The sequence below is a fragment of the Pseudochaenichthys georgianus genome, chromosome 22 (genome assembly GCF_902827115.2).
Source record: "Pseudochaenichthys georgianus chromosome 22, fPseGeo1.2, whole genome shotgun sequence".
In the NCBI taxonomy this organism is placed as follows: domain Eukaryota; kingdom Metazoa; phylum Chordata; class Actinopteri; order Perciformes; family Channichthyidae; genus Pseudochaenichthys; species Pseudochaenichthys georgianus.
This window is the reverse complement of record NC_047524.1, coordinates 30193802-30219341: the sequence shown is the minus strand read 5'-3', so window position 1 is coordinate 30219341 and position 25540 is coordinate 30193802. Positions and strand designations below refer to the sequence as shown.

General features: G+C 43.0%; 1 protein-coding gene across 2 annotated transcripts in view; it reads left to right on the top strand.

Annotated features, from left to right (window-relative positions):
- The window catches only part of LOC117467390 (synaptotagmin-14-like), a 104493-nt gene that overhangs the window by 52619 nt on the left and 26334 nt on the right, over positions 1-25540 (top strand). The gene's annotated exons all lie outside the window — the stretch shown is intronic.

The following is a 25540-nucleotide window of genomic DNA, read 5'->3' as shown; positions in this document are numbered from 1 at the left end:
CTGACCGCGCCATGAGGCCTGACCTCTACATGGGGACATTTTCCGCTGGCCTTTCTCAAGCCACGATCAGATTACTCTTTCTGACAGATGACAGATGTAAGCCTGTTTTCCTGTCATCTGTCCGCAGGGCCTCAGATGTTTAAAACAGGGAGCCCCCCAGGGAGCCCCCCGGGGAGCTGGCTCTGTCCTGCGGAGCCCTCTGGTAAACATTCAGTGGAAAACAAAGGCAGGTTCAGGCAGTCTGAAGTGGACATTTGAATGGAAACATAGGACAATTAGCCAGTGTTGAACGAAGTACTCAGATCCCTTACTTAAATTAAAATACAAATACTATGGTCTTAAAGTACTCCACTACAGCAAAAGTCCTGAGTTCAGAATTGTACAAAAGGATTAGCATCAGAATGTACCTCAAAACGTAAAATAAAAGTACACATTCTGCACAATCCACCATTTCAGGACAATATATAGTACTGAAGTATAGTCTGTGAAATGTACCTAAAGTATCAAAAGGGAAATGATTGGTTATGCAGAAATGGCAGAATCGATCTGTTCACAGTATTGTATAATTATGGTTATTATGTTATCCTGTTTTTAGTGAAGTAATATATCTGTCTGTCCTTTCAGTGCAATCATTTGTTTTTTATTTTTGAAGGATGCAACATCTTTCACTCGTCATGCTTAATGCTTTAAAACAAAACAGACTTTGCAAATGCTATACCTCTGTCTGCAGCTCTTAAGCTCTGCTGCCCCCTGCTGCACGACATGTGAAGCTACAACTGGAGTAAAAGCAAGGATGTCGACGTGACTTTTTTACTGACACACATGCAATTAATATTGTTGACTCCCCTCAATATGATATGGATAGTACATCACATGAATACTTCATTGTGTTCCTTTCATTTGTTTTTATTTCCCCCCCCAATGTCTCTATGTGTAAGTGTGCCAAACATTAGAAAGTAGCCGTGAAAAATCTAGGCCACCTCTTTACGTAACTATAGCGATACAACTCACAAACATTTATTATTCACAAATAATCTGACAGAATCATTTTCCAAAATTCATTACAGAATTATTATATGACAGAAAAGTCTATAAATATATTTCCGTTATATAACAAGGCACTTTGTTGCATAATGTGTGATGGGTTAATTATAGACAGAGCACCATGGCAACCGAAGTGTTTCAAACAGCCTTTATTAGTGTGCAAAAGATTCAGAGTCCAAAGGCACCTGGGTGGGGAGGGTTACTTTACATTGTACATGTATTCCGTTACAATTACTAGCTTCCTGTAATAAAGTTATGTAACCTGATTACTTTCCTCAATATCAAATGCCATGCCAATAATGTGACCGAAGAAAACAAGATATTTAGTATCAAAAGTGATTTGAGCAGATTCAGGCAGGAGCCTATATACACCAACACTGAAACACGTGAGCACACTACAGTTTAAAAAAGCAGAAATAAAATCTGAGCTGACAGAAAACGCTGCGTTTTAGTTTAACACACAGTAAAGCTCACACACACTATTTGATGAACAGGTTCACCTGCTGAATTAAAGACAGAACCCATGAAGCAAAGGAAGTGAAACCCATGAAGCAGATTCAGACAGTAGAAGTATAGATTCCCACTTAAAGTGTTATCCTACAGAACAGCTCACAGAGAAGAGAGAACATCCGATACTTTACAACAAACACTATATGCTCTTTTTTTATTTTTACTAACACGATATCTGCCATTTTTACAAATGTAACAGTAATCTGATTACCTATTGTTTTATGTAACTGTAGGGAATTAGTTACCTTTTGTCCTGATGTTGTAATCCTGATTGTAACGTGACATGCACAATGGATAATAGATGCTCCTCCAACGATGCAACTTGCAATATACTTAAGGAGAAAAAGACACAAAAGTGCAATAAGAATATAGGAATAAATAAACAATGTACATGTAAAAAATATGAAAAGGTCAAAGTGAATGAAAAACAAAAATGACTGCTTATTGTTATTATAATATATAAATATTTGGACTTAAGTGCTATAAACTGTGGCTCAAATGTGCAATTGAGCTGTGTGCTCCCAGGCCATCATCATACAAGTTCAAAGTCACTTGAATCACCTTTCTTCCCCGTTCTGATGCTCCGTTTGAACTTCACCAGAGAGGCTTCTCAATTCTTAGATGTCCCCTCCTCGACTCCCCTCCTCGAGACTTGGTGCCGCCCGCAGGAGATGCGAGCGGAGGACTGAGGAGAGAGGAGGGGAAGCAGTAGACGTTTAAAGAAATGAGAACTCATTTTAAAGAGACGTCCATTAATGATGACAGGAGGCACATACTAACGTAGACTGGATATATCCCCCCCCCCCTCCTCCCTCCCTCCCTCTCTGGTCGCTGAAATGGGGAATTTAAATTACGGGCCAAAAGTTGTATTTCCAAGTATTACAAGTAAGCAGAGGACACCAAACCAACTGAGACCTGTCTGTCCGCCGCATCTACGCACTGCACAACACACACCTACACACTGTACCACACACACCTACACACTGTACCACACACACCTACACACTGTACCACAGACACGGTACAACACACACACCTACACACTATACCACACACACCTACACACTGTACCACACACACCTACACACTGTACCACACACACCTACACACTGTACCACACACACACACCTACACACTGTACCACACTCACACCTACACACTGTACAACACACACACCTACACACTATACCACACTCACACCTACACACTGTACAACACACACCTACACACTGTACAACACACACCTACACACTGTACCACACACACATACAGCTCCTAAAGCATAATCAGGCTTCAGCCGTTGTGTATTTTATTATGTGAAGCACTAAATGGTCTTAGAAAAATATCGACTCTTTGTTTGTAGATATCTACTAAACTACAGCAAATAAAGAGAGTAGGCCTGTTATACTGAGTGATACACACTGCTCTGCTTTCTGCAGACCTCACAGCTGTTCTCTCTGTAAACATCGCGTTGCGATGAGAGCAGTTTCTAAAATAATATCCAGGGGATGCATGCCGCCTCCACCGTTTCCGGAAATGCATCCACGAAGGAGCCGTGGAGGACCCATCAGTGTCTCCTCGGTTAGAGCTCCTCCAGAGAGCCTCCTCGACGCTCGGTCCTCGATGTGCATTTAGAGAAATGAGACGTCCTTCAACATGGCGCGCTGAAATTCATTTCCGGGTCACTACCGGAGGACCGAGGAGTCGAGGGCTGCTTCTCAGGTCGATTAAATGAAATCCTTGCTTCCCTCACTTGCGTCGTTTCCCTGCGTTTAGTCCCTCCCACCAAGGAAGCATGGAGGGACGCAAGGAAACCACGAGAAGCAGGGAAATGAGTTTTAAGAGCAATGGGACATCCTTTCCTCCGGAGCGTCACGTGAAGCGACGTCCGTTTGTGATGACGCTGCACAGCTGTTCGTCTGGCAGCAGCTCTGTCCCCGTTATTTCCACAAACACCCCCGCCTCTGTTAGTGCACATTTACTGACACAAACATTAGTATCATCTGTTGTAGATCCAAATACATGAAATAAAATAAGAAGTCATTCTCAAAAAAGATAAACGCCATTCTTAAAATGTATTTAAACGAACAATAGTTTGATTAATATTGATTAGAGTGCACAATAGGAATACAATTCCCGTCCCGTGAGGTTCATGTATTTTCTTCACTCCGCTGGGAAACTGCTCTCATGTCAAGAAGCATCAGATCAGTGCATGCACTGCCTCGTCCAATCAGTGAGCGATACACAGTAAGGGGGCGGGGTGAGTATCTGAGGATTTCATCGGAGGATGGTCTGGTGGTTCCTCGGTTATCGCTCCTCCATGATCACTCCTCACTCCTCCGGCAGAAATAAGAGCCATGGGACGGTACTCAAGATGGCGCATGCAAATCAACTTCCGGTGAGACAGAGGAGCGAGGAGCGAGGAATTGAAAATAGTCGACCTGAGAAGCAGCCGAGGAGTCGAGGAGGGGAAATGTAAGAATTGAGAAGCCTCTCATGTCTACATGCCTAAATGCTTTGAGTTGCTGCCACGTGATTGGCTGACTAAATATTTGCTTTAACAAGCAGTTGAACAGGTGTACCTAATAAAGTGGCCAGAGAGTGTATAATGTTACAGCAAAGGGACAGTGTATGTAAAGGGGCAAATACAATAAGTAGGCTAACATATATCAGGGATGCAATTTGCAAACACAGGTATGGTGAAAAAATAGAGAACTATTCGAAGCAGAAAAAAACCAGCGTAATAAACCATCTGACAAAGGCCTGGGCTATAATGCTTCAATGAACTGGCTATTCTTTATAATATACTCAGATCAATAGGAGACGGAGATGTTAAGTTATAAATCAAGGGTTTTTATTATTATTTACAGGTAGATATTATCAAGTGTGTAACTTTGGTTTAAGAAGTGGGGGAGACACAAAAAAGGGGGTCCTCCGCAATGAAACATATATATTATCATTTTATAAAACGGACAAGTCAAATCAAGCAATCTGATTGGTTCTTAGCCGTGGTATACGCTCAGTATATCACGGCTATATCACGGCTAAGAACCAATCAGATTGCTTGATTTGACTTGTCGTGAGCTATTGCTTAAATATATAATGAGTGAGCAAACTTATCTAGTATCCTATCCAAATGAACCTGTTTATTTGTGGGGGGACCTCACCTCCTCTAAGGGGGTCCGGGGGCGTGCTCCCCCGGGAAGATGTTTTTCTTTTAATTGAAGTTAAATGCATCAATCTCGTTCACTTTGAGGGCAACATTAAGAGATGTATGGATACCGCTCTCAACACTCATATAAAACAGAACTGTATACTGCTTCAATTAACTGGCTATTCTTTATAATATACTCAGATCAAGAGGAGGCAGAGATGTTAAGTTATAAATCAAGGGTTTTTATTATTATTTACAGGTAGATATTATACACTTTTGACTTTAAGGGCTTCAGTTTTTCTTCTTCTCCTTTGCTTGCGAAAGTGTTTCTACTGCTTTACGTCTGCTTTACTAACTGCTTTAAACAACCGACTGGTGCTGCTGCGTCATGACGTCACCCGTGCTTATCAGGCTCTAGCTCCGAACCGGCCCTGGAACCGCGTTGGATCCAGGGCCTCGTAGGGGGGTTACAGCGCAGAAGTGCGCTGCATTTGCGCATGACTGATCTGCAACAACATGTGACTCCTCTGTTTGTCTTCTGTTGGTCGCTTGTTAGCAGACCCTTCACGCGATAGCAGAGCGAACAGGTACAGGAGGCGTAGAGCGAGGGATCATTGGTACTTGGTGGCTAATAGCCGCGTTAACACCAAGTACTTTGCCGTACTTAGTACCCCAGGACACTTAGTACCCCAGGGCACTTAGTACCCCAGGGCACTTAGTACAGATCGCGTTCACACCGGAATAAGTTCCCTGAGGGAAGATTACGCAAATGAGCCGCTGACGTCACTTTGTCTTCTTCTGCTTTGGGTTTACTGGCAAACCACTTCACGGTGTATACTGCCAGTCCCCGGCCGGAAGTCCCCAGAGTTGGGGACTGGCCTTCCGAGTAAATCGCCAGAACGCCGACACCTCCTCATCTCCACCGCTCCCATGTTTTATTTTGTGTTGCCATAAGTTACGGCCCCTACACACGGCGGCGTGCGTTAATGCTTCTGCCCATTCACTTTGAATGGGGTGACGTCACGCCTTGCCGAACTGCATTGTGGGAGCAAAGCGTAGCTTTTCTCGCGGTGCTCGCTGCAAAAGTAGAGCAATGTTCTACTTTTGACGCTTCGACGGAGGCGTCAGCCAATCATATCCCGCGTATGCAAATCTGCCAGTACAAGCGCTAGCCAATCAAACCGGGTGTATGTTGGGAGAGCCAGTTCATTTCCCATATGTCAAAAAATGGAGGAGAAAATAATCGTGGCGGTAGGGAATCACCCGGTGCTTTATGACCAGTCCCTCTTTACCTACTGGGATACAAACCGGAGGAGCGAGGCATGAAGGGAGGGTGCAGAGACAGTGGGGGAAACTGGTAGGTTTTCGCCTGATTGAGGAGTTTATATCCAGTGTACTTTGTTTGAATGGACAGCTAGCAAGCATAGACAGTATGTAGCCAGCATGGAATGTTGCGTAAAATAGCACCATAGACATAAATGTCATAAATGTTCATCATATAAAGTGTGAATGTAAAACCTTTTATGCAATTGACAGGAGAGATTCATGTGATTGGTTGTTGGTCGCGTTGACTCCCCAAGCTCAAGACACGGCCACTGCCAAGCGGCAACGCACGCCGCCGTGTGTAGGGGCCGTTACCCCTAGATTCCACCGGGTCTGTCTGCGGTGCGTTACGGCAGCGCCGCGGTTTTGGTCCGGCCTCCTCCGGGGTCATACTCTACCGGGCGTGTTTCAGAAGCGGAGCGTCTTGCCTGCCGGCTCGCAGTTTTTGTTGATTTGGACATATTTCCTGGACAGGCTACTTTGTACAGACAAAGTTCATAATCATTGTAATATCCCAGTTATAAACGACATGAATCAAAGATGTGTTGCTGTATTTTAGTGGTAAAAATAATAATATTTTATATATATAATTTACACAGTGCCTGTAGACCGGAGGAGAACGCTGGCATTTCTCCTCCTACTTGAAAGACTACGGAGGGATAGGGTCAGCAAAATTAGTTTGTGTGTGTGTATATATATATATATATTAGGGCTGTCAAACGATTACAATTTTTAATCAGATTAATCACAACTTAAAAATTAATTAATCATGATTAATCACCATTCGAACTATGTCCAAAATATGCCATTTCTTTATGTATATTGTTGTGGGAATGGAAAGATAAATGAAAGAAGGCGGATATATCCATTTAACATACAGTATCTATGTTTATTATAACATTTTTCTGTGTGTCAAAATGAAAGACAGCCCACACACCTATCAATCATCAAACCGTGGGGTCTTAATTCATTACGTGTTGATTTCTATCAACGGGGGAGTACTTCAGGAAAGTCGACAGAGGGGGGGGGGGGGGGGGGGCTAGTGGAGTACTTCGTGACCACAGAGTGTGAATGTTGTGATCAGCTGCTTTAACGCAGTTGTCCAGTGAAGGGGGGAGTCTCCCTCCTCAGCCGGTTGGCGTAGTTTTGGCACAGTTCCGTTGTACAGACCGACGTTAACAGCAGCCTGTCTGTGCACACGGAGACCGACTCTGTCGTCCGGTGATCTAACCGCCTTCTGGAAAAGCTTCACAAGTACGTCGGTACGCAAATGCGCTTTGTGACACAAGTGACGGTACGCATTTCAGAGTACATAACCTGCGTACCAGTTATGTGCACCCCTGTACCAGAGCCATATTATTACTATTATATGGCTCTGCCCTGTACTACAGCAAGAGTATTCTCCGTCGGGACTTCCTGCAACAACACCACGCCGTTATCAAAGATGTTCTATTGAGAAGACGTGGCTACTGAAATCAATCTGACTAACTGCTGTCTGTGTAATTTACTCCGCGCGAGTTGGCAGACTTTATTTTGCTTACTTTAACATCATTGTTCATGGTGGGGCTAAGCCATTTCTTGGTATGGGTGTAGCCTACCCCAGCCATACCCTGGCGCTGCCACTGGTGGCACGTATGGGGCGGGCCATTCTGCACATGCGTTAAATGCGTTAAATATTTTAACGCAATTCATTCATAAAATTAATTACCGCCGTTAACGCGATAATTTTGACAGCACTAATATATATATATATATATATACACACACACACAAACTAATATAATTATATATATGCTCTGAACGTTCCACTTCCTGCCTGCCTGACATTACCTTACGGCTGCGTCGCGTCGAAAAATAGACTTCAATCCTATTTCGAGCGGAGCCCAGCGGCGAGACGCTTCTGAGCCGTAACGCGGCGCGTCTGGTGGAATAGCACCAGAGGTGGGACCAAGTCATTGTTTTGCAAGTCCGAGTCAAGTCTCAAGTCTTTGCGCTCAAGTCCGAGTCAAGTCTCAAGTCTTTGCGCTCAAGTCCGAGTCAAGTCTCAAGTCTTTGCGCTCAAGTCCGAGTCAAGTCTCAAGTCAGGATGGGCAAGTTCAAGTCAAGTCCGAAACTTTGACAAAACGAGTCTTAAGCAAGTCATTTAGTGCTTTTCACCAAATGTAATGTAGCCACTCCGCTCCTCCGCTCCCTTCACTGGCTTCCAGTAACTGCTAGAATCCACTTCAAGACACTGGTACTTGCGTACCATGCTGCGAATGGATCTGGCCCTTCCTACATCCAGGACATGGTTAAACCGTACACCCCAGCACGTGCACTACGCTCTGCATCAGCCAAACGGCTCGCTGCACCCTCGCTGCGAAGGGGACTCAAGTTCCCATCAGCAGAAACACGTGGGTTTGCTATCCTGGCTCCAAGATGGTGGAATGAGCTCCCATTGACATCAGGACAGCAGATAGCTTACACACCTTCCGGCGCAGACTGAAAACTCATCTCTTTTGACTCCACCTCGAGCGATAGAACTATTAACAAAGCACTTATATACTAATAAAGGACTGGCTTATCTAAAGCCAGTTGAGTAGCACTTGAAATACTTGGCTCTATGAAACCTGATGTACTTTATGATTCTGTTTTCTTCAAGGTTGTATCTTCCTGGTCGAACGCACTTATTGTAAGTCGCTTTGGATAAAAGTGTCAGCTAAATGCAATGTAATGTAATGACATCGATCAACAGAATAATACTTAATAATCAAACTGCTCTTTATTAGTCACATTCATAATTTAATAATCAATTTTCTCTCTGCTGGTAAAGTAACGTGTTTTTTTTCGAATTTAAGAGGGATCAGTAAGGTAAGGTTACCGTGACGGTTTGATTCAGAAGGAGTTTAATGGATAAGATCCCTGATGTTGAGGTGACCAGAATGTTTATTTCCACTGTGTACACAACATGTTATGAGGGACCCACAATCTATCTTTATGCAAGGGATAATGTGCAGCGAGGCGGTCTCTATGGGGAAAAGAACACCTGCATCTAGATCCCTCTGCAGGTGCTACTTTAACTATATTTTGATGCTAATACTTTTGCACTTTTACTTGTAACATTTTGAATGCAGGACTTTTTATTGTAACCGAGTATTCCTACACTCTGGTACTTTTACTCAAGTACAAGATCTGAACTTCTCCCACCTCTGACAGTAAATCCTGGTTACCAAAAAAAAAAACCCTGCTCTGAAGGTTATTTTCATTTTACAAATCCTGCACTCAGCTTTGCTTTCTCCAATAACATTGAAAAGCAGCCAGATGCTGCTTCTTTTTTCGGTTTTTGCTCATTTCTTGACTTTTTCCGATGCTCTAGCATTTAAATACGGCTCCCCGTCGCTCTGTGCAGCTGGCCTGTACCACTACACCTGCTGTGCCCCCCACCCTTCTTTCACATAATGGTATGATCCTAGTGTGTCCTCGCATATGATTGGCCGCATGGTAGCCCAGCTAAATAAAGACACGCCCCTGCCTGCAAGGAATCTCAGCAAGAGTAGGAGCGGCTGGAGATTCTGCTCTCCCCGACAGGAGGCTGCTCTTCTAGCGGCATCTCGCGATCGGCGTGTTGGAGACCTCTGAATTAAATTATCAAGTCATCTCAAGTCAGACGGCTCAAGTCCAAGTCAAGTCCCGAGTCATTGGTGTTCAAGTCCAAGTCGAGTCGCAAGTCTTTTGTGATTTTGTCAAGTCGAGTCTCAAGTCATCAAATTGGTGACTCGAGTCTGACTCGGCACTTTTTCCCCCCAGGAAAGTACCATTTCTCAGCAGGCACTAACAATTGTGGTAAAAGTTCCCGGCACTCAGTACTCTTTTTGGTGTGAACGCGACATAAGAGGTACTAACTGAACTAAACGCGAAAAGTACGGGGAAAAGTACTCCGGTGTGAACGCGGTCCACTAGTCGTGCTCGCAGATGGATACTGTTATGGAAATCTGGGACCCAAACACGGCTCTGGAGAGTACAAGTCAAATGATCAAAACAAATAAATGGTGAATCAAGCAAAGCTGTCTTTTGGTTATTTATTTGAAGCTTCAAATACACGATACAATAATATAATATGTCACAGGTCGGACAGAGTATGGAAAGTCTGCCCGAGAGTGCGCAGAACAATGAAGAAGCAGAGATTATATAAGGAAAGAGTGGGAATATTATAACTCTCCTGTTCACACGGGGAGATTGTTATGAGACACCTTCTGGCCTTGCAGATAGCATAACGGAACTTTGTGTGACTGTGTATGAGTCTCCCAGTCTGCTGAAACAGCTGTGGCCTTGCAGAGACTGGGAAACTCATAAGAGAATATAATAGAATAATAAGGGTAAAAGCACAACAAGAGGAAATAAGAAGCATTTGGTTTAAGCATATGAAAGATATAATAAGGATAATAATAAGGATGATAATAATAAAAATGTCCACTACATTCCCCCCTTTTGATCATACTTGATCAATAGAAAAAACAAATGATAGGATAGACTGATATAACACATCAATGAATACACTCCATCGCTGGTTTAAGTAAACACATCACAAATATATCATAGAAAACTGGCTGTTTTTGTGGAGGACAGACTCCAATATAATGTAAGCATAAAAGAGGAGATACACACATGATTATATTGATGAATCGGAATCAGACTCTTCTGATTCTAGCTGATCTATCTCACTGTGGCGCAAAGGATTGTCTTGTAATGGAATAGTAGTATACTGAACGAAAGCTGAGGACACCATACTGGAAACGCATTTCTTCAGTATTGGGATAATCAAACAGGTACAACTGATTAATAGGCCAAAAATGATCGCCAGGGGTGTAACTATACTAGCCAGCTATGCTTTCCACCCGCCTGATGTAAGCCAGGACCACCAGTCCCAGCCACCTGCGTTGGATATGTCATCAGCTTTCATGTCAGCTAACAGGTTGTTAAGATGCAGCACGGTGTCAGTGATGTTCTTGGTGGCGTCGGGAATGTAAGTGCAACAGGAGTCACCGATCACATGACACAGGCCACCCTTTGAGGCGAACAAAAGGTCAAGAGCGAATTGGTGCTGCATGAGCATGTTCCTAGAGGCTATTATGAATGGGGGCAATGCCTGGAAGCCTTGCGTCGTTTCGTAAGTGAGATTCTCTAGCCGGACGTGTAAGGTATCTATTTTATGGGCATTGTTTACTGTACCCCACCATGGGAACAGGCCACCCGTGAATTTAGCTTCAGCGGACGTCATATCTCTTTTTACCTTGTGGTGGTCGGGGTGTTGGAACTCTGGGTAATGATGTGTCGTGTGCATTAAGGACGTGAGTACAGTGACTGCTGGATTCAAATCCACTAGAGTGCATGTCCCTATCCAAAGGGGAGCCAGAACTTGATAGAGCTTGTTGCCGCACAACCAAACGTAATCTTCTGGCGCGCTAAACCCAGCATCACTGGGCCACGCCAGTTGGAGGGAAATATGTTTAACATCAGGGAATGCTACGTTAGAAAGGATTCTCTCAGGGGCACCAGATATGTGACAATACGAGATTTTGTAAGCACCGTCACCGCATGTGTTCCGTAGGATGCGAGTACAACCAGTAGTAGTGCCTAGGAAAAAATAAGGTGGTGTAAGAGACGTTTTGTGGTAAACTCTCTGGATGCAGAGGTTGTGTTTCATCCCTCTCAAATGACTGGGGTGCACATGGCTGACGGGTTGGTACTTTGCGTATGTGGTGTCAAGCGTGGATGCACGCAAAGAGGAGTTAGACCGATTGCTGCATGGTGGGGGAAGCTGCCTAGCATAACGCCACTCGGTTACGCTGTCTTCACCCTTGATGGGCTTTGTCAGAGCCATAAACGCGCAGAGGTGTTCAACCTGGGTCAGAGAGCTCGGACGAACTGGCACGGACACTGATGAGTCGTGGGGGAAAAGGGTGCATGCATAACATGACCCATTTTGTCCTGCGGCCTGCAAGAATGATCTCAGAGTGTGCCACCAGACGTTACCGGTGATCCCATTACTGGTCTGACCCACATCAATGTTGCTATGGTCGCCTATGTATAGATTAAATGTAGATGTACCTATGGATGAACAGTGGCGTCAAAGGTTGCTTACGCTTTTCCGGGTCTGAGTTTTGGGCGCGATGTCTATGTAAAATGTGCCACACGGGTCGGCGCCGGATACATACATACAGACAACAAAATAAAATAAATGTGGTTCGCCCTGCTTTCCCCATGTACCTCTTAGATACCTCGATTTTGGCTGACATGCTGTGTGCTGACCCTGGATACATAAAATATAGGACTAGTCCTAACACAACTATCATGGCAAGTCTGCAGAGGAACCATTCTATGATTGTCCAGGCTCTCCAGTAGCATTCACATTGCTCACGGTTGCGTTGTCGTCTCTCTAGGCGAGCCCTCATCACGAGGGGGAAATGTTCCATGGAGTGTGTGAGTGTATTCTCTCGGTCGATTTCGTGACACGGACCGTCAGACTTCGCACACTGATAACACAAACGAGGAACCAGAGAGCATATGGAACCGCTCAGCTGGCACTCGCTCGTGACACCTTGAGTGTAGTGTGTTTTGGTGTATGTAGTGCCAGTGTGGTGCTGGTGGTGACTAGGACACATCACTTGCTGTCATCTCTGTTGGTGACTCGGACACGTCACTTGTTGTCATCTGTTGGTGACTTGGACATGTCACTTGTTGTCATCTGTTGGTGACTTGGACATGTCACTTGTTGTCATCTGTTGGTGACTTGGACATGTCACTTGTTGTCATCTGTTGGTCACTTGGACATGTCACTTGTTGTCATCTGTTGGTGACTTGGACATGTCACTTGTTGTCATCTGTTGGTGACTCGGACACGTCACTTGTTGTCATCTGTTGGTGACTTGGACATGTCACTTGTTGTCATCTGTTTCTATCGTTTCTCCTTTCCTGTGACCACGACCTTGCAGTGGCTGGCGTGGACCCATGTAGCTCTCTCTGGGACCTTGACCGCTGTCTGGGTGACGAGAAGCACCTGGTAGGGACCTTGCCAACGATTGGATTTCCAGCTCTTTCTCCGGAAATCCTTGACCAGCACGAAGTCGCCCGGTTGAAGGCGGTGAAGCGGACCAGTGGCAGTCGCTAAAGTGGATGATAGGTTAACACAATATGACAACATAGCATCCTCACACAAAGTTGTGGAGGGAAGAGGACATCCTGGAGCCTTGAGTCCAATCTGTGGAGGAGCCCCAAAAAGGATTTCAAATGGGCTGAGTTGACTCCGTGTTCTTTTCCGCATCCTCATGTACATCAGCACAATGAGCAGAGCTTGTGTCCATGACAGACCTGTGTCTGCACAGCATTTTGTTAGTTTGTAATTTTTCATAATGCAGATTAGCATGCTTCACAGTGCTTTTGAGCTTTTACTGTGAACCCCCTTGTGAACCACTCCTGATTTATAGACTCTAACATCCCCCCTTTTGACACATGATCCCACCCATGTGTCAACTTAGCGAAATGAGGGAAAAAATGTCTGGGAAGACATGGATTGGAATTTGGGCCAACCCAAAAACAGCCCCAGCAGCCTTCCATTGAGCCTTCTCAACTGGCGTAGCTAGCTGCTGCATGGAAGTCAGTGATGACATTTTGTCAGTGAAGGAGGAGACAGGGATTTTAACAAATGAGTGTGCGTGAGGTGCGAGAGGAATCAGGCCTTTGCGGCTGAGTCAGCAGACGCATTTCCTAGGGAAACTGGGTCTGTACTGCTTGCGTGTGCGGCACATTTACAGACTGCAACCTCAGATGGGAGCAGAATGGCGTCTAGTAAGCCTGCAACCAGTGCATGGTTAAGTACTGGTTTGCCATCAGATTTCAGAAATTGTCTACACTTCCAAATAGCCCCAAAATCGTGTACTACTCCGAAAGCATATCGTGAGTCAGTGTAAATAGTCACGGTTTTGCCTTCTGCAAACGTGCAGGCTTCAGTTAGTGCGATGAGCTCTGCTGCCTGTGCTGAGAGGTGACATGGAAGCGGTCCAGAACGGAGTACAGCAGAATCTGAAACAACAGAAAAAAACAAAAACAAAAAAAACACAAAAAAAAAAAAAAAATAAATAAATTAGTGCCCCCTTGGTCGCGAGAGGCAGACCCATCAACATACAACATGAGGTCAGCGTTGGTCAGAGGAACGTCTTTTAAGTCCAAACAATAAAAACCTGTCTGTCTTTAAGTCCGGTCTAGGTGCACACCATGGAAAGTACGTCAACCGTCTTCAGGCAATGTTCAAACTAAATGAAGTCTCTCCTTTTGAAACATCATGTGTTGAAATAAACACCTGCAGTTCAAAAATAAAAAATGAATTGCCTAATATTTTTGTTGTGGAATCAATTAATTTCTTTCTTTAATGGCAAAAACATGAAAAAGCTAAGAGAAAAACCCTATTGAATACAATATTATTTGGAGCAACTTAATTTATAAATAGTTGTCAACTTAAAAACATGTGTTCATGTTCAACATGTGGTAATTAAGTACATACAATTTAAGATTATATTTAAATAATACGGTAAAACAAGTTGGAACTTTTGGAGTAATCAACTTAAACTTGTGTTTATGCTACCAATTATTAAGTGAGTGGTAATTGAAAACACCTCTGACTGCAGAGGAAAAGCCTTCTCCCCTTTCTCAAATAACTTTGTTGCTTTAACAACATTTCAATAGAAGTTGTCTTAACTCAATAACCATCGATGCAACCTATTGCCTTGATTTTCTTTGTTAAGCCAAGGCATTTGTTGTTGGAGTGTACGTAGACTGGGCCTCCCATATAACCTGGCTGAGCCGATATAAAAACCAATCCGCAAATAACTTTTCAATATATTATTGATTACTATTTTTTAGGTACTTTTAGGTTGGAAGTGAACATAAGTCATAGGTACATGGTGTACTTTTCCTTCACTACATGTATGTAATACCTTTAGTTACTTCACAGATCTGGATGAATGATGTGAAATATAATCAAGTGTTAAATCAGACTTTAGTTCCACCTGGAGTAAATCCACAAGCTACCCTGCAGTCTACAAAGTACTTCAGACTAGCTGCTCCTTCACCAGCTTTGAGAACACTTTAATGATCAATCATTATAAAACATATCATATATATTATTCTGAAATGGACCAATCTGCACAACGACTACTTTTACTGTCTTTACTTTCACTATATTCTGATAATACTTTTCTACTTTTACTTGAGGAACATTTTGAATGCAGGACTGTTACTGTAACACTCTGGTACTTCTACTTTTACTCAAGTACAATATCTGAGTACTTATTCCACTTCTGGTAGTATATTAGTCTGAATTGTAGCTACAAAATCACACAGAGCTGCATAAAAATAGAATAATATGTACACGTGTGTACAATGATTTGTAGGTAATTTTGACTACTCAAGACACCTCACTTATACATCTTCAAAGTATTGGCTTTCAGAATATTAAACTTGTTTCGGCAAATTCAGATGATAAATACAACTTTGAAGCTTGTAACGGCCTAATTACAAGCAGAGAACGGACTAATGTAACGTCACAGCAAGCATAACAACAGCCGTGTGTTATGAACACATACGCAAGAATGACATCATCTGTCGCTTAGTGACAGGTTTTGGCAGAGCAATGCAATACGCTTATCTGAAAGCGTTTTCCCCTCACCTGAAATGACATGACCATTTAGCCTTAACACAAACGTGTGAATGTGTAAGGTTTACCATTATATTCAAATGTGAACAAAAATTGACTGTCTTTGTGTACCGGAACACTGGAAAAAATGCATTTGAGACATCTATGGCAGTAAATATGTTGCAGAGGCTGGAACTTGGGAAATAATCAGATAAGAATTCCGGACGAGCGTGCATGCACAGCTGCATTTACATCGTAAATCCTGGACAAATCTCCACTCGTCAGGAGGTTTGTCTCTGATCTTTTTGACAGGAAACACTGGAATCGTTACACGGAATAATGACCCCTTGTTTAAGCAGAGAGGTAAACACTGGCCATCAACAGCTTCACGTTTCAATGGGTACGGTACGTGAACGTGGACATTAACCCTACGTCATATCTGTGAGCTGCCCAGAGTGAGTATGGCACATCTGAAAGCACGGCAGGAAGCTCAGAGATATGAGAATTACCTTATCCTCAACCAACAGCAATGTGCGCAGAACGGCTACGTTCGTGCACATTTTCCTTTGATACACGTCACGTGACATAGAGTACATGACATATTCTGTGTGTGTAGGTGTCTAATCAGTGACTGACTCCCAATCTTTAACGATTGGACCCAAATCCCTCCATCTATCAGTGGGGCCCCCTGGCTAGTGAAATGTGTGGACCGCCCCTGGGATTTGACACAGCTGGTTGTCTCTTGTGTGTGTGTGAGTCTAACAGAGACACGTCACCCAGCGAATTCCAATACATTTTTAAATATGAGCTCATCATTCACACATTCTAACAGTAAAACTCTCATCATAGCATTTACACGGATCTTTCAACCACGTTAGCAGTACAATGCAAAATGAGAAGTTTCCACACAGCAGGTGGAAAACCACGTTGATCAGTCAATGTGTCAGCAGCCCATTGATACACATTCACCAGTTCTTTATCATCAAATGACACTTTTTGAACCATCGTAGGAGATGGCTGTCGGACTTTAAGACCCTCATTTGTGGAAAAATGAGGTCCAAGCCGAACCGGAGAACCAGATCTCTGCCCAGTAAATGTGTTGGGCAGACAGATGATAAAATAACTGTTTTTTACTGATGTGGGAAATGGATTACTGTCAACACCGTTATCTCCACTCTGAAGTGGTACAGAAACTTCTCCTTTTCATAAACCCAGCACATGAATAAATCTATCACTACATTTGCATTCAGGCAAATCTGCCCTTTTTTACCACAGAATGTGTAGCCCCAGAATCAACCAAAAATGTGTGGGACATTTCTTAACGCAAACATTCACTGTCATATTTCAAATATGTACCCTTTTTAACCACAGACATGTCCTCTAATTCTTCTAATTTCTCAATAGCATGTATGATGCGTGTGTGTGTGTGTGTGTGTGTGTGTGTGTGTGTGTGTGTGTGTGTGTGTGTGTGTGTGTGTGTGTGTGTGTGTGTGTGTGTGTGTGTGTGTGTGTGTGTGTGTGTGTGTGTGTGTGTGTGTGTGTGTGTGTGTGTGTGTGTGTGTGTGTGTGTGTGTGTGTGTGTGTGTGTGTGTGTGTGTGTGTCACTTCCCTGGTTTGATGCTGCTGGCTGAATTTCCATCTCACTCGATTGGGCCCCTTCCTTGCTGTCCCCCTCTGCCTCCACTCCAGTGTTCTGTGAGCAGTCCCATAATCCAATGTTCAACACTTCCACACTTGGAAACATCTTTCTTCAAATGAACGTCTTGCTTCTTGTCCTCTGCCTCTGAAAACCTCCTCTGCCTCTCCCTCGGTATTGTGAGCGGCCAGCATTTTGTTTAGCTTGCGCTGTGTCTGTGAGTCCGTTGAGAAAGGCATTACTGAGGTTTGTTTCCCAAACACCTGCTTGGTCTCCTAGGGCATCGGGTTTGTTTATCCCGCTGTTGTCGAGCTTGGAGTTGACGCTGACTGCATGGCTGGGGCTTGTAGTGGAGGTGGTTGAGGTGTTCCAACCAGATTGCCAGGGTTGTACGCCGGAGGAGGGAAGGGATACCCAGTCGAGGAGAGGTCATTCAGGCCTGCAATGGAAGGACACAGAGATGTCTGGGGTTTACATGTCTTTTGGAAATAATGTATTTCTTTTCTTCACATTCATTTTCAACCTTAATATTTTATTTAATCCCCAAGGCCAACTGCCTTTTTTTACTCCCCTTTTTAATTCCATCTTCACACTCTTGTAATTTATCTCTTAGGTTTTTGATTTTTAATTTACTCAAAGAACCTCCCTTAGGAAATCCGAACATTTCCGTCCATATATTTAATTTAGACAGACTTTCTTCACCATATTTTGCTCGCATGACATCTACAGTCGGACCCTCAGGAGGCTGTACATACCCCCTCGCCTGCTTTGCCCCCATAGCAAAGTCTTTTAAAGTGTCACCAAAACACTCCGTGTCACCAAAACACTCCTTAAAGTGTCACCAAAACACTCCGTGTCACCAAAACACTATTTTTCATCCGTCGATGCTAGATATGCCAAATATCTCTGTTTTCGAGCAGTCCCTCTCCTGATGTCATGGAGTTTTAATTACGTTTAACTTTAAACAATTTAGACTTTGCACATCTCACCGAGTATTGAAAGCCCTTTGAGTTCGTTGGATCTCGTGAAGTCAATCGGTTCCACCCCTCGCGCTGGTCCCCTCGTCCCGTACGTTTTATGTCGGGGTAGAGGAGGATCCAAGATCCCGGAGCTAGCAGCCACCAGCGTCCAGAGGTTTCCCCGATCAAACATACAGAGATCCTGCCGACAACGCCATTTGTTATGGAAATCTGGGACCCAAACACGGCTCTGGAGAGTACAAGTCAAATGATCAAAACAAATAAATGGTGAATCAAGCAAAGCTGTCTTTTGGTTATTTATTTGAAGCTTCAAATACACGATACAATAATATAATATGTCACAGGTCGGACAGAGTATGGAAAGTCTGCCCGAGAGTGCGCAGAACAATGAAGAAGCAGAGATTATATAAGGAAAGAGTGGGAATATTATAACTCTCCTGTTCACACGGGGAGATTGTTATGAGACACCTTCTGGCCTTGCAGATAGCATAACGGAACTTTGTGTGACTGTGTATGAGTCTCCCAGTCTGCTGAAACAGCTGTGGCCTTGCAGAGACTGGGAAACTCATAAGAGAATATAATAGAATAATAAGGGTAAAAGCACAACAAGAGGAAATAAGAAGCATTTGGTTTAAGCATATGAAAGATATAATAAGGATAATAATAAGGATGATAATAATAAAAATGTCCACTACAATACACAAATATACTTTGGCGGCCGTTAATAGACTATACATGGGTGGCCCGCCCAAGTAAAGTCTATGTTTTGAAGTGAGAAGTTTTTTTCACTGCTCAATCCACTCCTCCATAGTAAGGCCTACCCGGAGGTCGAAGTTATCCTTAAATGTTTCCATCTTATGCTTTGTAAGTTTGTTTCGTAACGGACGAAATGTAAATATATTTATAAAACGGAAAAGTCAAATCAAGTAATATGATTGGTCGATAGCGTTTTTGCGGACCTTTTTGATTACAGATTTGAAAACATCGTTGCTTGCTTTAAAAGTAGCACAACTCATGATGTCAAACCTTGGAAAGTATCTAGATATCCCTGCCCTAATGCCAAAGGATCTGCACACTGGATATGTTTTACCGTGTGATGTCTATGTCTGGACCGCTGCGTAAAAAGGAGGGTTTCTGCCCTGTTACTTCTCCGCTGTTTTCTTGTTCCAGTTTGAAAAGCAAACTGTTTGAAAATGTTGTCATTGTGTTGTGCAGGCAGTTTGCTTTTCAGCCCAACTGTATACAGTTTTTCTCAGATGCGGAGGGATACTGACTTGTTGTGAAAAGTAACTACAATTCTACCCGTGATATATACGCTCATTATATCACAGCTAAGAACCAATCAGATTGCTTGATTTGACTTGTCCGTTTTCTAAATATATATATATATATATATCCAGATTACCCAGATGAATTTATCATTGCATGAAGTGATGAGTCCTTTCACAAGGAAAAAAACAAAGGCATTTTTAAGAATGGATGACTTTGTGTATGACATATACGTAACCATAAAACAAAAGATAAGACATCTTGTGTTTAGTGCATTAAAAAGTGGAAGGATAAAAAGAATGAATTTGAGTGAGAAATAGAGTGCAGAACACAGCCTGTCAGGTTGAGTGTGCAGATGTCTCTTTAGCGCAGCACCTTTACAACACTGTGAATGATGTAATCAGCAACAGCTGCCAAACAACACTGCACTGAATGGATCCATGCATTTCACACAAGTGTAATGCAAAGCAAGTGAATGTCATGTTTACTATGAAAAACCATCAATATTAAAGAAATATTTCTTATGATTTAAATATTTGTATTGATTTTCCACATATAACAAACAGCAGCGCTCAACACTCAGAAATACAGCACACACAGAAAGTATACAAAATATCAATTGACATCCAGAAGAGATACAACATAGGTATATAACAAATAAACATAAATTATTAAATAAAAAACGACATGGATAACCAAGAGTAAAAATGAAAACGTAATTAAATAAAAACAAAGGGAGGGCGGGTTGGCTACGTTGTTTTAATGTCAGACCATTTGTTCTCAAAGCAGGACAGAAACGGTTGCCAGACCTTATAGTACTTTGCGATAGAGCCCGGGTCGTGTGCTGTAGCTGCTCACGTTTCAGATGGGGCATCGCTTCCTCTACCCAGCGCGTGTTACATTACATGACGTCACTTGTTAGACGCTTTTATCCAAAGCGACTTACACACTCAATGCTGTGGGCAATCAGGGACACAACGACATGCTGACTGCAGTGGGGTTTGAACCTGTGCACCCCCTGCACCACGCGCCTATGCGACGGCGGTGCAGCCTTTTTCCAACTAAAGAGCATCAGATGTCTAGCAAGAACGCCACAGCCTCAGCCTGATCACTTGTTATTCGTGTCTCCTGTGGGACCACGCCACATAATGCCGTCAATGGGTTTGCATCCACCGCCGTGTTACACATGTACGAACAGGTTTTAAATATACCAGTCCAAAAAGGGGCCAGTTTTGGACAGAGCCAACACATGTGACTTAGGCTGGCCGGGTCCCGACTGCGCCTGAGGCAGGTTGGGTCTAGACCTGGGTACAATCTGGCCAGGTTACTTGCAGATAGATGTAACCTATGCAAAACCTTAAATGGTAGCAGCCCATGTCTAATGCACATTGAGGACGAGTGGACAAACCGAATTGCTGCCTGCCAAATAGTATCTGATATAGTTATTCCCAGCTCTTCCTCCCATTGCCTCATTAAGTGATTAAGCGACGGGGCGGGACCCTCTGAATATTGTCATATAACACAGACACCAGACCCCTGTCACAGGGATCCATATTTAAACAGTCATCAATACTCTGTGGGGCTGCTAGAGAGAAGTGGGTCCTCACATAACTACGTATCTGCACATATCTGAAGAAACATGACTGTGGGTTATTGAGATCCTTCTTTAAGTGCTCAAAAGAAATAAAGTGTCCATTCTTAAAAAGATCTTTAACACACCTAATCCCTCTCCCATGCCACAACCGAAAGGATGGATCAGTGAGAGATGGAGACACATTTACATTTGCCAGAATTGGGGAAGCAATAAGTGCCTGTTTGTGTTTGAAATGAATTCTACACTGAGTCCATATCTTTAGAGAGCCTTGGATGACTGGGTTATTCGTCCAGTAGTTTGTACTCGAGGGTAGTGGAGCGCAAATTAAAGAGCAACGTGCCACTGGGTTACTTGACTGCTGCTCCATTACAGACCAGACTGGGGATCCGTCCGTCACATCAACCCCAAACATCAGCTTGTGGATGTTGGCAGCCCAATAATAACACACATCATTGGGTAAGGACAAACCACCCTCCCCCTTTGGCCTTTCCAAATACTCTTTCCTAATTCGAGGTACAGCTTTATTCCAAATAAAAGTGGAAGTGCATTTATGTAATTCCCTAAAGAAGGATTTAGGGATGAAGATTGGGATTGCCTGAAACAGAAATAAGAACCTGGGCATGATCGTCGTTTGAACAGAATGAACCTGCCAGCTCGTGACGGGGGGAGAGTCGAGCATCTCTCCATGTCCAGTTTAGCCTTACAGTACCAAGCACTGTTTTAAATGGTTGTCCATCAGAGCTTTGTATGTGTACGTGACGCAGACACCTAGGTATGTAAAGCTGTCCTCACACACAGAGAGAGGGAAGTTCTGATATGACCTTTTACGTGCTTTATCATTTATGGGGAATAGAACACTTTTACTCGGGTTCAGTTTATAGCCCGACACCCGGCCAAACTCGGCGATACGTTCCAAGGCAATAGGTATAGTAGCATGGGGATCCGAAAGAAGAAGATCATCCGCATAGAGCGACAACTTATGCAATTCTCCCCCCTTTGCACTCCAGTTAGACGAGCGGTCTCTCTTAACAGTATTGCCAGGGGCTCCATAGCAATATGGAATATCTGGGGGCTCAGTGGACACCCTGTTGTGTGTGTCCCACGGAAAAGTGGGAAATAATGAGATATTATCTAATTAGTTGGAATTGAAGCTTTAGGCGCTGTATAAAGGATCTTGATCAGCCAACAAAAAGTAGGGCCGAAGCCGAACTCCTCGAGCGCAGTGAACAGGTCATTGTATTCGATCCTTTCAAACGCCTTCTGTGCATCGAAGGATATAATAAGCTCTGGTTCGACATTGTTGGGCTGGTGGTAGATAACATTGGACACACGGCGGAGGTTGCTTGATAGATGTCGACCCACAATGAAACCAGTCTGATCTGGATGCATCTAGTTAGGCATACTTTTCTCCAGCCTCCCTGCTAGGACCTTGGTTAGAATTGTATAGTCGCAACATAAAAGACTAATGGGGCGATATGATTCACACAACAACGGACCTTTATTCTTTTTGAGTAACAGTGAGATAGAGGCCTGCGACATGCTGACTGCAGTGGGGTTTGAACCTGTGACCCACTGCACCACGCGCTTATGAGACGGCGGTGCAGCCTTTTTCCAACTAAAGAGTATCAGACGTCTAGCAAGTAGGGTAGAGAATGCCACAGCCTCAGCCTGATCACTTGTTATTCGTGTCTCCTGTGGGACCACGCCACATAATGCCGTCAATGGGTTAGCATCCACCGCCGTGTTACACATGTACGAACAGGTTTTAAATATACCAGTCCACAAAGGGGCCAGTTTTGGCCAACAACAGACCTTTGTTCTTTTTGAGTAATAGTGAGATAGAGGCCTTCACCGGGACCCTGATCAACTGCTTTGGAAACCATGGACAGACAAAGTACTTTTCCAGTGTCAGAATAGAGTTCTCGAGAACCAACCGTGTAGAATCCACATGAAAGGGCTCTTATTTAATGCTGTTTAGTGTTTTTAAATACCTGTATATCTTTTGCTAAAGACAAATAGAGCCAAGGAGGGATGTTTCTGTTGCCTCGTGCTCACACTCGCTCGCAACACTCGCTCTCGCACTCAAAAACAAAACTTTATAATAACTTAATAATAATCATATTATTGTCATCTCAGTCTGAAGTCCCAGGCCCCTCCCACAATGCAACATACACATATGTATAAATGAAACGGTGCAAGAAGAAACAGAAATAAAATAGTACAAGATAATGGTGAAAGTGACACGATGGTGTCGATGATACGCTGAAATAAGTCAACTATTTGCCTGTAAAATAGAGTAAGATTAAATAAAAACAGAATGTTGAATTTAAAAGTGAACATTGAAATAAAGAAAATGCTGAGTATTGTAATTATATATGAATACATTGTAGACAGACTTTTGTCGATTTGTCTTTGATTTGACCTTTTTGTTATATTTAAATTTCATTAACTTTTTATAGTTTTATTGTTGTTTGTAACTCAATTCATCTACAGTATATACACTACATAAAATGTCTCCATATTTAAGATATACATCAACAACACTTGTGTTTATATGTTTTTCTTAACTATATCATATAAATATTTCATGGTGAAACTAAAAGGAAATCCAAACGAGCTACAGAACTGATTGATAGGATTAAAGTGAGTGACTGATTACATTCAGTATCGCCTTCGGAGAATCTTTACAAGGAGAGCATTTCGCGGCAGACAGAATTTGATTCTCTGTCCAATGGGGACGCTGTAGATCAGTGACCACCAACTGGCGGCCCGCGGGCCACATCTGGCCCGCCAGACATTCTCATCCGGCCCACACGACGGGGGTGACTGTGGCGTTGGCGGAGTGGTTACTGCATTCGCCCCCCACCCATTTCTTTGTTTACAACGTCTCGTGAGTAAGGTGCAGTACCGGAGTCCAACAGAGAGGCAGCAGCTGCGGGACAGTAGCCTAGAAGCAGGGTTGGGTTGTAACGGAATACATAACGGCGTTACGTAATCAGAATACAAATATCAAGTAGGCTAACTGTATTCAGCTGGCGTTACATTTGAAAAACGAGTAATCTGATTACAGTTACTTTCGTAAACCTGAAGTGAATACATTTTGGAATACTTATTGGAATTATTGGTGGAAAAGTTTCCATTACCGGCAGAACTGTGTGCACACTGCACAGCGCTGCAGCATGTCTGTGAGCGAGAGAGATGCAGCGTGTCTGTGAGCGAGAGAGAGAGATGCAGCGTGTCTGTGAGGCCCCGCCCCCGCACGCAGATGAGAGAGAGAGAGATCTCTTTTAAAATATATTGAAAGTTAGAAACGGAGATGGTTAGATAAAATGTGCAAGGTAACGTTTATGTATCATTTCTTTATTGTCGAAATGATGACATTTCATAACGGGATGAAATCAAAGTGAATGGCCTGCTGCTGCTGAAGGCATGGGGCAAGTGACTGGAAAAAGTTTTAAAAGTTATTACATCGTTTCAGATAATAAATAATAATGATAATTCATTCTATTTAGGGGCGCCTTTCAAAGCACCCAAGGACACCTTACAATTCATAACATATTCCAAGGAAAGGTTTTAAGACAGTACAAAGAATGCAGTCCGGGTGATGTTTTTTCTGTGGGGTGCAGATGAGAGGGAGCTGTCCAGAATGACACCAAGATGTTGTGTTTGAGTTCTTGATAAGCCATGAAAACAGTAAAATATGTGTCTCCTGTTTCCCAAAACATACCCATCTGTTATGGAAAAAGAAAGTATTCCAAAAGTAATCTGAATACTATTTATAAAATTCTGGGCTATATAAAAATCGCTGGCCCGCGATAGTGTCTATTGGTTACATTTCGGCCCTTGGACAAATGTAGTTGGTGATCCCTGCTGTAGATGAATTGAGTTACAAACAACAATAAAACTATAAAAAGTTAATGAAATTTAAATATAACAAAAAGGTCAAATCAAAGACAAATCGACAAAAGTCTGTCTACAATGTATTCATATATAATTACAATACTCAGCATTTTCTTTATTTCAATGTTCACTTTTAAATTCAACATTCTGTTTTTATTTAATCGTACTCTATTTTACAGGCAAATAGTTGACTTATTTCAGCGTATCATCGACACCATCGTGTCACTTTCACCATTATCTTGTACTATTTTATTTCTGTTTCTTCTTGCACCGTTTCATTTATACATATGTGTATGTTGCATTGTGGGAGGGGCCTGGGACTTCAGACTGAGATGACAATAATATGATTATTATTAAGTTATTATAAAGTTTTGTTTTTGAGTGCGAGAGCGAGTGTTGCGAGCGAGTGTGAGCACGAGGCAACAGAAAACATCCCTCCTTGGCTCTATTTGTCTTTAGCAAA